The sequence below is a fragment of the Nycticebus coucang genome, chromosome 14 (assembly GCF_027406575.1).
Source record: "Nycticebus coucang isolate mNycCou1 chromosome 14, mNycCou1.pri, whole genome shotgun sequence".
Taxonomy (NCBI): domain Eukaryota; kingdom Metazoa; phylum Chordata; class Mammalia; order Primates; family Lorisidae; genus Nycticebus; species Nycticebus coucang.
The window spans coordinates 53,291,075-53,305,713 of NC_069793.1; positions in this window are offsets into that span (position 1 = coordinate 53,291,075).

Consider the following 14,639-nt stretch of genomic DNA (forward strand, 5'->3'; position numbering starts at 1 on the left):
GATCATATCTTAGGACACAAGTCTAACCTCAACAAATTTAAAGGAAATTATTCCTTGTATCTTCTCAGACCATCATAGAATAAAAGTTGAATGCAAGAGCAACAGAAATCTTCATACTCAAACAAAGTCATGGAAACTAAATAACCTTAGGCTGAATGATACCTGTGTCAAAGATGAGATTAAGAAGGAAATCATCAGATTTTTGAACAAAATTATAATGAAGACAAAAACTATCAAAACCGGTGGGATACTGCACAGGCAGTCCTAAGAGGGAAATTTATAGCAATAGAAGCCTTCAACAAGAAAACAGAAAGAGAGAAAATCAACAACCTAATGGGTCATCTCAAGCTACTGGAAATGGAAGAACATTCTAATCCCAAACCCAACAAAAGAAAAGAAATAACCAAAATTATAGCAGAAATAAAAGAAATTGAAAACAAAAGAATCATTCAGAAGATCAACAAAACAAAAAGTTTGCTCTTTGAAAAGATTAATAAAATTGATAAATCTTTGTCTAGCCTAACCAGAAACATAAAAGTAAAATCTCTAATGATTTCAATCAGAAATGGTAAAGGGTAAATAACAACAAATACCACAGAAATTTAAAAAATCCTCAATGATTACTATAAAAACCTCTATCTCAGAAATATGAAAATCTAGAGGAAATGGACCAATACCTGGAAGCACGTCACTTTCCTAGACTCAACCAGAAAGAATTAGAAATTTTGAATAGACCCATATCAAGCACTGAAATGGCATCAACTATACAAAATCTCCCCCAAAAGAAATGCCCAGATGGTTTCACACCAGGACAAACCAAGGTTTCATCTACCAAACCTTCAAAAACTAGCACCTATATGTAGTACCTGTGTTACATAATCTTTTCCACAACATATAAAAGGAAGCAATCCTCCCCAACACATTCTATGAAGCAAATATCACCTTGCTCCCCAAACCAAGAAAGGATCCAACAAAGAAAACTATAGACCAATATCATTAATGAATATCAATGCAAAAATATTCAATAAGATCCTAACAAACAGAATTCAACTACACATCAAAAAAATTATAAACCATGATCAAGTTGTTTTTATCCTGGGGTTACAAGGTTGATCCAACATATGTAAATCTATAAATATAATATACTATGTAAATAAAAACAAAGGCTACACGATTCTATCAATTGATGCAGAAAAGGCTTTTGATAATATCCAGCATCTGTCACGATTTAAACACTAAAGAACATAGGCTTAGATGGGGCATTTCTTAAACTAACAGAGGCCATCTACAGTGAACTTACAGCAATATCATATTAAATGGAGTAAAACTGAAAACATTTCCAGTCAGATCTGGAACTAGAGAAGGATGCCCATTGTCACCACTGCTATTCAACATAGTAATGGAAGTCCTAGCCATCACAATCAGGCAAGAGAAGGGGATCAAGTGTATTCAAATGAGGTTAGAGGAGGTCAAACTCTCATTCTTCATGGATGACATGATCTTATACCTGGAAAATGCCAGAGACTCAACTACAAAACTCTTAGAAGTGATCAAGGAATATAACAGTGTCTTGGGATTCAAAATCAATACTGACAAATCAGTAGCTTTTATATATACCAACAATAGTCAAGCCCAAAAGATAGTTAAGGACTCTATTCCTTTTACAGTAGTGCCAAAGAAGATGAAATATCTGGGAATTTACCTAACAAAGGACATAAAAGATCTCTAGGAAGAGAATTATGAAACCCTGAGAAAAGAAATAGCAGAAGATATTAACAAATAGAAAAACATACCATACTCATGGCTGGGAAGAATCAACATTGTTAAAGTGTCTTACCACCCAAAGCAATCTACAGATTTAAAGCAATCCCTATCAAAGCACCAATGTTATACTTTAAAGAACTTGAAAGAGTAGTACTTTGTTTTATATGGAATCAGAAAAAAACACTTGAATAGCCAATACATTATTTAGAAATAAAAACAAATCTAGAGGCATCATGTTACCAGACTTCAGGTTATACTACAAATTTATAGTGATCAAAACAGCTTGGTACTGGCACAAAAATAGAGATGTAGATATATGGAATAGAATAGAGAATACAGAGATGAACACATCCACATATTGTCATTTGATCTTTAATAAGCCTGACAAAAGCATGCTTTGGGGAATAAAGATTCCCATTTAACAAATGGTGCTAGGAGAACTGGCTAGCAATGTGTAAAAGAATGAAACTGGACCCACACCTTTCACAACTAACAAGAATTGATTCTCGTTTAATAAAAGATTTAAACTTAAGACACAAAACTATAAAAATACTAGAAGAGAGTGCAGGGAAAAAGCTTGAAGTTATTGGTCTGGGAAAATATTTTATGAGGAGGACCCCCCTCCCCTAGCAATGGAAGCAACACCAAAAATATATTACTGGGTTATGATCAAGCTAAAAATCTTCTGCACAGCTAAGAGCACTGCAAGTAGAGCAAACAGTCTTCAGAACCAAAGAATATTTTTGCACGTTATGATTCTGACAAAAGTCTGATAACTAGAATCTACAGAGAACTCAAATTAATCAATAAGAAAAGAACAAACCCCATTTCTTGGGCAAGATACTTGAACAGAAACTTCTCTGAAGATGACAGGCAAATGGCCAACAAGCACATGAAAAAAGCTCATCGTCAGAGAAATGCAAATCAAAACCACTTTGAGATATCACTTAACTCCAGTAAGATTAGCCCACGTCACAAAATCCCAAAACTGCAGATGTTGATGTTATTGTAGAGAGAAGGGAACACTTCTACACTGCTGGTGGGATTGCAAACTAATACAGCCTTTTTGGAAAGATGTATGGAGAATTCACAAAGAACTAAAAGTTGACCTACCATTTGATCCTACAATTCAATTACTACTATCTACCAGATGAACAAAAATAATTTTACAACAAAGACATTTGCACCAGAATGTTTATTGCAGCCCAATTCATAACTGTCAAGTCATGGAAGCAGCACAAATGCCCTTAAAGCCATGAATGGATTAACAAATTGTGGTATATGCACACTATTGAATACTATGCAGCCATAAAAATGATGTAGACTTTACATCCTTTACATTTACCTAGATGGAGTTGGAAGATATTCTTCTTAGAAAAGTATCTTGAAAATGGAAAGAAAAAAAGTATCCAATGTACTCAGTATCATTATGAAACCAATATATAATCACTTACACATTCATATTAATGGTAAAACACAAATATAGTCCAGAAAAGAGGAGGGGGAGAGTGAATGGAGGAAGGAGAGAGGGCATTTGGTGGGATCTGACCTACTGTGCACAATGCAAGGGTACATTTCAAAACAACTAAGAGTAAATTATAAATATCTTACCACAAAAAATAATTGAGATGATGGTTATGTTAAACAGTTTGATTTATGCATTCCACATCATATATCAAATCATCACACTGTACCCCATAAATGTATACAATTATGATTTAATAAAAATTAAATAAAAAATAAAGGAAGAAAGAAAGAAAAGAAAATGATCATAAAGAAAAAAATTAAAATAGTAATCTCATCACCTGGGTAAAATCCACTATCATTTATTTGTCTATTTCTTTTATTGTACTTCACATGTATTTATTTCATTCTTTGTACTTCTTTCACCAGGAAGAAATACGCTTATTTGTACTTGTATATATACACACATATATTCATAAATATATATAGATACATCATACTAGAAGGAAATACACATGCAAAAAAATGGTTTTTCACCAAACTAAGAAGATTCCTTATATAGTTTTCAAGCTTACTTTTTTCCCTTAGCACTGTATCATGAACTGTTTTCAAGGGCTGAAGTTTCCCTTCAAATCACCTGAGGGTTGTTGGCTCAGAGACAGACAGATGCGTTTATAAGCTGTGTCAAACATGACCAGTGATGGCTGGTGCATTAATATCAATGATTCTTCTTGAAAGCAATTAAACTTGGCATTTCTCAATTAAAAACATTCAGTGGGGAAAAGATTCCCTATTTAACAAATGGTGCTGGGTGAACTGGCTGGCAACCTGTAAAAGACTGAAAGTGGACCCACACCTTTCACCATTAACTAAGATAGACTCTCACTGGATCAAAGATTTAAACTTAAGACATGAAACTATAAAAATACTAGAGGAGAGTGCAGGGAAAACCCTTGAAGAAATCGGGATGGGCAAGTATTTTATGAGGAGGACCCCCTGGGCAATTGAAGCAGCTTCAAAAATACACTACTGGGACTTGATCAAACTAAAAAGCTTCTGCACAGCCAAGAACACAGTAAGTAAAGCAAGCAAACAGCCCTCAGAATGGGAGAAGATATTTGCAGGTTATGTCTCCGACAAAGGTTTAATAACCAGAATCCACAGAGAACTCAAACGCATTAGCAAGAATAGAACAAGGGATCTCATCGCAGGCTGGGCAAGGGATTTGAAGAGAAACTTCTCTGAAGAAGACAGGCGCACGGCCTTCAGACATATGAAAAAATGCTCATCATCTTTAATCATCAGAGAAATGCAAATCAAAACTACTTTGAGATACCATCTAACTCTAGTGAGACTAGCCTACATCACAAAATCCCAAGACCAGATGTTGAGAAAAGGCACAGATGTGGAGAAAAGGGAACACTTTTGCACTGCTGGTGGGAATGCAAATTAATACATTCCTTTTGGAAAGAGATATGGAGAACACTTAGAGATCTAAAAATAGATCTGCCATTCAATCCTGTAATCCCTCTACTGGGCATATACCCAGAAGACGAAAAATCACATCATAACAAAAATATTTGTACCAGAATGTTTATTGCAGCCCAATTCATAATTGCTAAGTCATGGAAGAAGCCCAGGTGCTCATCGATCCAGGAATGAATTAATAAATTGTGGTATATGTACACCATGGATCATTATGCAGCCTTAAAGAAAGATGGAGACTTTACCTCTTTCATGTTTACATGGATGGAGCTGGAACATATTCTTCTTAGTAAAGTATCTCAAGAATGGAAGAAAAAGTACGCAATGTACTCAGCCCTACTATGAGACTAATTTAGGGTTTTCACATGAAAGCTATAACCCAGTTTCAACCTAAGAATAGGGGGAAGGGGGAAAGGGAGGGGAGGGAGGGGGAGGGGGGTAGAGGGAAGGGGATTGGTGGGATTACACCAGCGGTGCATCTTACAAGGGTATATGTGAAACTTGGTAAACGGTCTGTGAAGCTAGTGAATGATGCCCCATGATCATATCAATGTACACAGCTATGATTTAATAAAAAAGAAAAAGAAAAAAAAACAGCAATACGGTTTTAGGAACTTTCTTGTCCAAAGCTCCAATTTATATATTGCTACTTCTAAGAGGTAGAAAGACACCAACCTAAACTACAATGTACCACATCTCTGCACTTACCACCTTCTCCACTAACTTGACATTTTTTTCTGATTTGAATCATGTCAAAAATAAAGATATAAATCCTATCAAAAAAAATAAAATAAAATAAACTTGGCATTGCTATCGCTACTGAAGGAAAGTACTACCATATCCAAAAAGGGGGGGGGGACCAGCCATGTAGCAGCACCTCTTGCCCCCTACCATAAGAATGTGACCTTTGTGACTGTTCTAGGAAATAGCCCCGAGCTGAAGCAGATAACCAGTAACCGGTTCTGAGAAAAGAGCTAAGCAAATGTTTAACTGCTGATCTTGTCTTAAGACAGATGAGTAATGAACCAGAGTTCTTCTTATCTGGAAAGCCCCTGCTATGTCTGCTACCCCTCCCTACTTTGTGGTTTTTGCCTTTATAAGCTTGTAAAACCTGCTGTTGGGGCTTGACTCCTCTGCTCCTGAAAGAGTTACGAGTTAAGCCCCAGCATGCTGGAATAAAATCCTCTTGCTGATTGCATCAAGTGCCGTCCCTTGCGGTTGATTGGGGTTGTCGTCGTTCAGGACAGAGTGGGGGGTCCTGCCACAAGTCTTTCATTTGGGGGCTCATCCAGGATATGACGACCACCCCTCACCTGCAGAGTCGACCTTGGAGGTAAGAAAGGGGTACACCGAAAACTGTCTGGTCTGTGTTTTCAGTCCCTTGTTTGACTTTGTGTGCGCACTTTCGATTTGGCAGCCATTCGGCACCTCGTGAGAGTGGCCGGACAGTGGTCGGTAGACGTGCCTGGAGGACCACAGGCTGAAATCCTGGGGGACGCCCCAGGAATTGAGGAGAACCAGGGACGCCTGGTTGTCTCCTGCTGTAAGGGCGCTGATCGAGTCCGGTTGTTCGATCAAAAATTACGGGAAACGCGCCCATCCGATTCTGTTGTAGGCTTGTGAGGGACCAAGTGTGGTAGGTAGGTCCTTGTATCTGTAATATTTCTGTTATTCCTGTTATTTGTGTTTCTGACATATCTACTGAAGATGGGACAGACTGTGACAACCCCTCTGAGTTTGACTCTAGATCATTGGACTGAAGTGAAGAGAAGAGGTCGTGACCTGTCAGTAGAGGTTTAAAAAGGCCCATGGCAGACTTTCTGCTCCTCGGAGTGGCGCACTTTTAACGTCGGCTGGACCTCAGGAGGAACCTTTAACTTATCTCTTATTTTTGCTATCAAAGAGATTGTTTTTCTTTCTTTTTTTTTTTTTTATTGTTGGGGATTCATTGAGGGTACAATAAGCCAGGTTACACTGATTGCAATTGTTAGGTAAAGTTCCTCTTGCAATCGTGTCTTGCCCCCATAAAGTGTGACACACACCAAGGCCCCACCCACCTCCCTCCTTCCCTCTTTCTATTCCCCCCCATAACCATAATTGTCATTAATTGTCCACATATCAAAATTGAGTACATAGGATTCATGCTTCTCCATTCTTGTGATGCTTTACTAAGAATAATGTCTTCCACGTCCATCCAGGTTAATACGAAGGATGTAAAGTCTCCATTTTTTTTTAATGGCTGAATAGTATTCCATGGTATACATATACCACAGCTTGTTTTTTTGTTTTTTTGTTTTTTTCTTATTAAATCATAACTGTATACATTGATATGATCATGGGGCATCATACACTCGCTTCATAGACCATTTGACACATTTTTATCACAGTGGTTAACATAGCCTTTCCGGCGTTATCTCAGTTACTGTGCCAAAACCTTTACATTCTACATTTACCAAGTTTCACAAATACCCCTGTAAGATGCACCACAGGTGTGATCCCACCGATCCCCCTCCCTCTACCCACCCCCCCTTCCCACTTCCCCCTATTGTTAAGTTGTAACTGGGTTATAGCTTTCATGTGAGAGCCCCAGATTAGTTTCATAGTAGGGCTGAGTACATTGAGTACTTTTTCTTCCATTCTTGAGATACTTTACTAAGAAGAATATGTTCCAGCTCCATCCATGTAAACATGAAAGAGGTAAAGTCTCCATCTTTCTTTAAGGCTGCATAGTATTCCATGGTATACATATACCACAATTTATTAATCCCTTCGTGGATCGATGGGCACTTGGGTTTTTTCCATGACTTAGCTATTATGAATTGGGCTGCAATAAACATTCTGGTACAAATATCTTTGTTATGTTGTGATTTTTGGTCTTCTGGGTATATGCCCAGCAGAGGAATTACAGGATTGAATGGCAGATCTATCTTTAGATCTCTAAGTGTTCTCCATATCTCTTTCCAAAAGGAATGTATTAATTTGCATTCCCACCAGCAGTGCAGAAGTGTTCCCTTTTCTCCGCATCCACGCCAACATCTCTGGTCTTGAGATTTTGTGATATAGGCTAGTCTTATTGGAGTTAGATGATATCTCAAAGTAGTTTTGATTTGCATTTCTCTGATGATTAAAGATGATGAGCATTTTTTCATATGTCTGAAGGCCGTGCGCCTGTCTTCTTCAGAGAAGTTTCTCTTCAAATCCCTTGCCCAGCCTGCGATGAGATCCCTTGTTTTTTTCTTCCTGATGCGTTTGAGTTCTCTGTGGATTCTGATTATTAAACCTTTGTCAGAGATATACCCTGCAAATATCTTCTCCCATTCTGAGGGCTGTCTGCTTGCTTTGATTACTGTGTTCTTAGCTGTGCAGAAGCTTTTTAGTTTGATCAAGTCCCAGTAGTGTATTTTTGAAGCTGCTTCAATTGCCCGGGGGGTTCTCCTCATGAAATACTCACCCAGACCAATTTCTTCAAGGGTTTTCCCTGCATTCTCCTCTAGTATTTTTATAGTTTCATGTTTTAAGTTTAAATATTTAATCCAATGAGAGTCTATCTTAGTTAATGGTGAAAGGTGTGGGTCCAATTTCAGTCTTCTGCAGGTTGCCAGCCAGTTCACCCAGCACCATTTGTTAAATAGGGAATCTTTTCCCCACTGAATGTTTTTAATTGGATTGTCAAAAATCAAATAGCGGTAAGTAGCTGGATTCATCTCGTGGTTCTCTATTCTGTTCCAGATATCTACTTCTCTGTTTTTGTGCCAATACCATGCTGTTTTGATCACTATCGATTTGTAGTAAAGTCTGAGGTCTGGTAGTGTGATTCCTCCTGTTTTGTTTTTATTTCTGAGTAATGTCTTGGCTATTCGAGGTTTTTTCTGATTCCATATAAAACGAAGTAATGTTTTTTCAAGATCTTTAAAATATGACAGTGGAGCTTTAATAGGGAGTGTGTTGAAATTATATATTGCTTTGGGTAGTATGGACATTTTGATAATGTTGATTCTTCCTAGCCATGAGCATGGTATGTTTTTCCATTTGTTAAAATTTTCAGCTATTTCTTTTCTTAGAGTTTCATAGTTCTCTTTATAGAGATCTTTCACATCTTTTGTTAGGTAAATTCCCAAATATTTCATCTTCTTTGGCACTACTGTGAATGGGATAGAGTCCTTAACTGCTTTTTCAACTTGACTGTTGTTGGGGTATATAAAGGCTACCGATTTATGGATGTTGATTTTGTAACCTGAGACACTGCTGTATTCCTTGATCACTTCTAGGAGTTTTGTAGTAGAGTCCCTATTGTTTTCCCGATACGCAATCATATTATCTGCGAAGAGCGAAAGTTTGATCTCTTCTGACCCTATATGGATACCCTTGATCGCCTTTTCTTCCCTAATTGTGGTGGCTAAAACTTCCATTACAATGTTGAAAAGCAATGGAGACAATGGGCAGCCTTGTCTGGTTCCTGATCTGAGTGGAAATGATTCCAATTTAACTCCATTCAATATGATATTGGCTGTGGGTTTGCTGTAGATGGCCTCTATCAGTTTAAGGAAAGTCCCTTCTAGACCAATTTTCTTGAGTGTTCTGATCATGAAGGGATGCTGGATATTATCAAAAGCTTCTTCTGCATCAATTGAGAGAATCATATGGTCTTTGTTTTTTAATTTGTTTATGTGTTGAATTACATTTATAGATTTACGTATATTGAACCAGCCTTGACACCCTGGGATAAAACCAACTTGGTCATGCTGTATAATTTGTTTGATGTGTTGCTGGATTCTGTTTGTTAGGATCTTGTTGAGTATTTTTGCATCTATATTCATTAGTGATAGTGGTCTATAATTTTCTTTTTTTGTTGGGTCTTTTCCTGGTTTGGGGATCAGGGTGATGTTTGCTTCATAGAACGTGTTGGGTAGTCTTCCTTCTTTTTCTACATTTTGGAACAGGTTGAGTAATATAGGTACTAATTCCTCTTTAAAGGTTTGGTAGAATTCAGACGTGAAACCATCTGGTCCGGGGCTTTTCTTTTTAGGGAGGTTTTGTATAGTTGATGCTATTTCTGAACTTGATATGGGTCTGTTCAACATTTCCACTTGATTCTGGTTAAGTCTTGGAAGGTGGCGTGCTTCCAAGTATCGGTCAATTTCCTTCAGATTTTCATATTTCTGAGAATAAAGTTTCTTGTAATATTCATTAAGGATTTTTTGGATTTCTGATGAGTCTGTTGTTATTTCGTCTTTGTTGTTTCTGATTGATGAGATTAGAGATTTTACTCTTTTTTCCTGATTAGGTTGGCCAGAGGTTTATCTATTTTATTGAACTTTTCAAAAAACCAACTTTTTCATTTATTGATCTGCTGTATTATTCTTTTGTTTTCAATTTCATTTAATTCTGCTCTAATTTTGGTTATTTCTTTTCTTCTACTGGGTTTGGGGTTGGAATGTTCTTCCTTTTCCAGTTGCTTGAGATGTCCCATTAAGTTGTTAACTTCCTCTCTTTCCGTTCTCTTGAGGAAGGCTTGCAGTGCTATAAATTTCCCTCTTAGAACTGCCTTTGCGGAGTCCCAGAGGTTCTGATAGTTTCTGTCTTCATTGTTGTTTTGTTCCATAAAATTGGCGATTTCTTTCTTAATCTCATCTCTGACCCAGCTATCATTCAGCATAAGGTTATTTAACTTCCATGTTTTTGTATGAGTATGCAGATTCCTGTTGTTACTCAATTCAAGTTTTATTCCATGGTGGTCCGAGAAGATGCATGGAATAAGTTCTATTCCTTTAAATTTAATGAGGTTAGACTTGTGACCTAAAATGTGGTCAATTTTGGAGTAAGTTCCGTGGGCTGGTGAGAAGTATGTGTATTCAGTTTTGTTGGGATGAAATGTTCTGTAGATGTCTGCTAAATCTAAATATTGGATGGTTAGGTTTAAATCTAAGATTTCTTTGCTCAGCTTCTTGCTGGAGGATCGATCCAACACTGCCAAAGGCGTGTTGAAATCTCCGACGATTATGGAGCTGGAGGAAATCAAGTTACTCATGTCTGTTAGAGTTTCTCTTATAAATTGAGGTGCATTTTGGTTGGGTGCATAGATATTAATAATTGAGATCTCATCATATTGAGTATTACCCTTAACAAATATGAAGTGACCATTCTTGTCCTTCCTTACTTTTGATGGTTTAAAGCCTACTGTATCTGCAAATAAAATTGCAACCCCTGCTTTTTTCTGATTACCGTTTGCCTGAAATATGGGTGACCATCCTTTCACCCTGAGTCTGTATTTGTCTTTTAAGTTGAGATGTGACTCTTGTATGCGACAAATATCTGGCTTGAGTTTTTGTATCCAGTCAGCTAACCTATGCCTCTTTAGAGGACAGTTTAAGCCATTCACATTGATGGAGAGTATTGATAAGTCTGGTGGAATTTTGGGTATCGAGTTTTTCAAAGGTCCAGTGGACATTTTTAATCCTTTCGCCAGTGTGGAAGTTGGAGTTTGATCCGAAGTTTCTGAGTGAGTTTACTTTTGTGGTATAGGATTGGGTTGGTCATTGTGGAGGATAGGTCTGAGAATATCCTGAAGAGCTGGTTTACTTATGGCAAATTTTTTCAACATATGAATGTCATTGAAGTATTTAATTTCTCTATCATAGATGAAACTCAGTTTGGCTGGATACAAGATCCTGGGTTGAAAGTTATTTTGCTTTAGGAGAATAAAAGTTGATGACCACCCTCTTCTGGCTTGAAAAGTTTCAGCAGAGAGATCTGCAGTCATTCTAATATTTTTACCTTTGTACGTAATAGTTTTCTTTCGCCGGACTGCTTTGAGAATCTTCTCTTTCATGTTAACTTTAGTGAAGCTAATTATGATATGTCTGGGGGATGACTTATTGGCGTTGAATCGTGCTGGGGTTCTGAAGCTGTCTGCTATCTGAATTTCAGATTCTCTAGGCATGTCTGGAAAATTTTCTTTCATAATTTCATGCAGAAGGGCCTCTGTGCCTTTGGAGGCCACTTCATCGTTCTCAGAAATCCCTATAATTCTTATATTGCTTTTTTTCAAATTATCTGAGAGCTCTCTGAGTGAGTGATCCGTTTTTGCTCTCCATTTCTCTTCCTCTTTGAGAGATTGGGAGCGTTCGAAGACTTTATCTTCAATGTCAGAAATCCTTTCTTCTGCTTGCTCCATTCCGTTGCTGAGGGATTCTACTGTATTTTTCATATCTTTGAGGGCTGTAAATTCTTGCTTCAGTGTGTCTAAGTCTTTGGTGGTTTTGTCTTTAAATTCGTTAAATTCTTGAGACAACTTTTGAATTTCTCCTCGAATTCCTAATTCCATTTTATTAATCTTGTCTGCAATCCAAATTCTGAATTCGACTTCTGACATCTCAGCCAGTTGTTTATGAATGGGATCTTCAATCACATCTGCCGTATCTTTTCTTGGGGGGGTTGATCTATTCTGGTTATTCATGTTACCAGAGTTTTTCCGCTGATTCCGCCCCATGGTTATTTTACTCCCTTTGGTTTTTCCCCTGGGGCTTTATCGAGGGGCCTTACAGTGTTGTGGCCTGAGAAACTGGGGCCCTGTCTGGTGTGGTGGAGCAAAGTTGTTCTGTCTTGTTTTCAGCTGGTTTCTGTTCGATCCTATTGCAACTTCTACTCTGGCTTGAAGTCTCAGCTGTGTGGAAAAATCAGCAATTAAGTCACCCCGCCAGCCCACCTCTGGCCCCAGTTGGAAAAGAAGAATCAAATCTTCCTACAACCGCACACCCAGGGCACCGCCTGAAAAGTCCTCAGTCTATTAGCCCAGTTCAAAAGGTCCAAATCAACTGTCTCAATCGGCACCTGTCTCGGGTGGGAGAGTTCAAGAGGTCTCTGGGAACTGGATCACAGGAGCCTGGTGACTCCTCTGACACGGCTCACCCCAGTGCAGCGTGGAGTCAGGAGGAGCCACCCTGCAAACAGAGCAGTCTGGGAAGGTTGACGTCTCCTTCCCCACTTTGCCCCTCCGTCGGACCCAGTCACTGGTATCTCTGCAGATGGCTAACCCAGTTGCCTGCAGTGAACAGACACTCCAGGGGTTTGCACCTGCCTGAATCGCAAGGAAGTCTGCCAGGCCCCCGCAGACTGCTGCTATCTAGCAGGAGGAGATGGGGCCTGACATCTTTGAGTGCTTGATGCAGGTGATGGGAAGGAGGTGTTCACTCAGGCTTAGCCCCGTCCCTGATGGATGCTGCTAACAGAACAGAACAGAACAGACAACTTTGCGGGGTTCTGTCTCTGTTCCTGCCGAAATCGCCTACAGAAGATGGGCTGTTCTGAGTTCAAACATCTTTGCTGCTGGAGGTTTGTGTCCTCTTTGCTACTGGAGGTTTGCCGATCACCTCTCTGGGTCGGCCCCGCCCTGGAAGCTTCCCAGGTTTGTGAGCAGTGTCAGGAAATCCCCCACTTACCGGTGGCCTCCTCTGGTTGCCCAGGGAGACAGGGGGTATGGCCTCAGAATATCCAGAAGTAAGCGTTCTTCCGTTAAAGAAAAAACCGCTGTTGATCTACCTCCAGGGAACTGCTGCTCTGGTGTGGGCACTCAGCCGACACTTTTCTCCTCTATCTCACGCCCCAGAGTCAGCACTGAGCAGCCGCAGTTTATGCTGGGTCCACACCCCTCAAGAGATCCCCCAAGAATCCAAACTCTTGGGGGATAGGCCCCCAGACCCCGATTGGGAGTGGGGGGGAAGCTAGAGTTTCATTCAGTTTTACGCTCGCCCGGGGTGGGCTGTTGCACCGCACCACAGGGAAGTGCCACCAAGGCTTGACTTCCCCTCAGCAGAGTGCCCTCTCCTTGCTCACGTGTCTCAGAGTCAGTGCTGACCTGACGCGGCTCAGGCACTGTGCACTCCCCTCGATAAATCACCCAAGGATCCGAACTCCTGGGGGATAGGCCTCCAGACCCAGAGTGAGAGTAGGGGCTGTCAGCTCTCAGCGGGGAAGCTAGAGTTTTATTCAGTTTTGGGCCCGGCCCCGTAATGTTGCCCGGGGAGGGCTGCTGCACCTAATCCGCAGGGAAGTGCCGCCGAAGCATGACTCCCCCTCAGTTGAGTGCTTTCTCCTCGCCCGCGTGTCTCAGAGTCAGCGCTGACCAGTTGCGGCTCGGGAACTGTGCGCTCCCCTCGAGAAATCACCCAAGGATCCGAACTCCTGGGGGACAGGTCCCCAGACCCCAAGTGAGAGTGGGGGGGAAGCTAGAGTTTCATTCAGTTTTATGTCTGGCTGCATTGATGCATGGGGAGGGCTGTTGCACCGCACCACAGAGAAGTGCCGCTGAGGCGTGACTCCCCCTCAGCCCAGTGCCCTCTCCTCACTCACGTGCCTCAGAGTCAATGCTGATCAGTCGCAACTCGGGGACTGTCCACTCCCCTTGAGAAATCACTCAAGGATCCGAACTCCTGGGGGTCTGGCCTCCAGACCTCAGTGGGCGGGAGGGCAGTGTTGGGGATTCAGGGTTGCCGGAAAAGGATTTTTAAAGTTTTATTCAGTTTTATGCCCGGCAGGAGAACGCCATGGCACCCCAGTAGGGGAGGTAGGTCCAGTTATTAGAAGGTCTCACCCGTGGAATTTAGTGGGAAGGCCTTTAATTTCTGCCCGCTAGTTTAATTGGGGGCTCTTCAGCCGGTCCCATGGGGGAGGGGGACTCCCGTCCGCTTGGTGGTGGATTTTGTACCTTTTGTTTGCGTCCTTGTGATCACAGCTTGCCTCAGCGGTGTTGATGTGCGTTCTTCAACCTTCTCTCTTGGTGAGGCTCAAGTCCACCAGGATACTTACTAAATTCCTGTCCCTTAACTCTCCTTCAGGACGGGAGCCTCTGTTGAAAGCTGGGTTCAGTCCGCCATCTTGTCTCCCCCTCCTACCACAGCTTGTTAATCCATTCATGGGTTGGTGGGCAT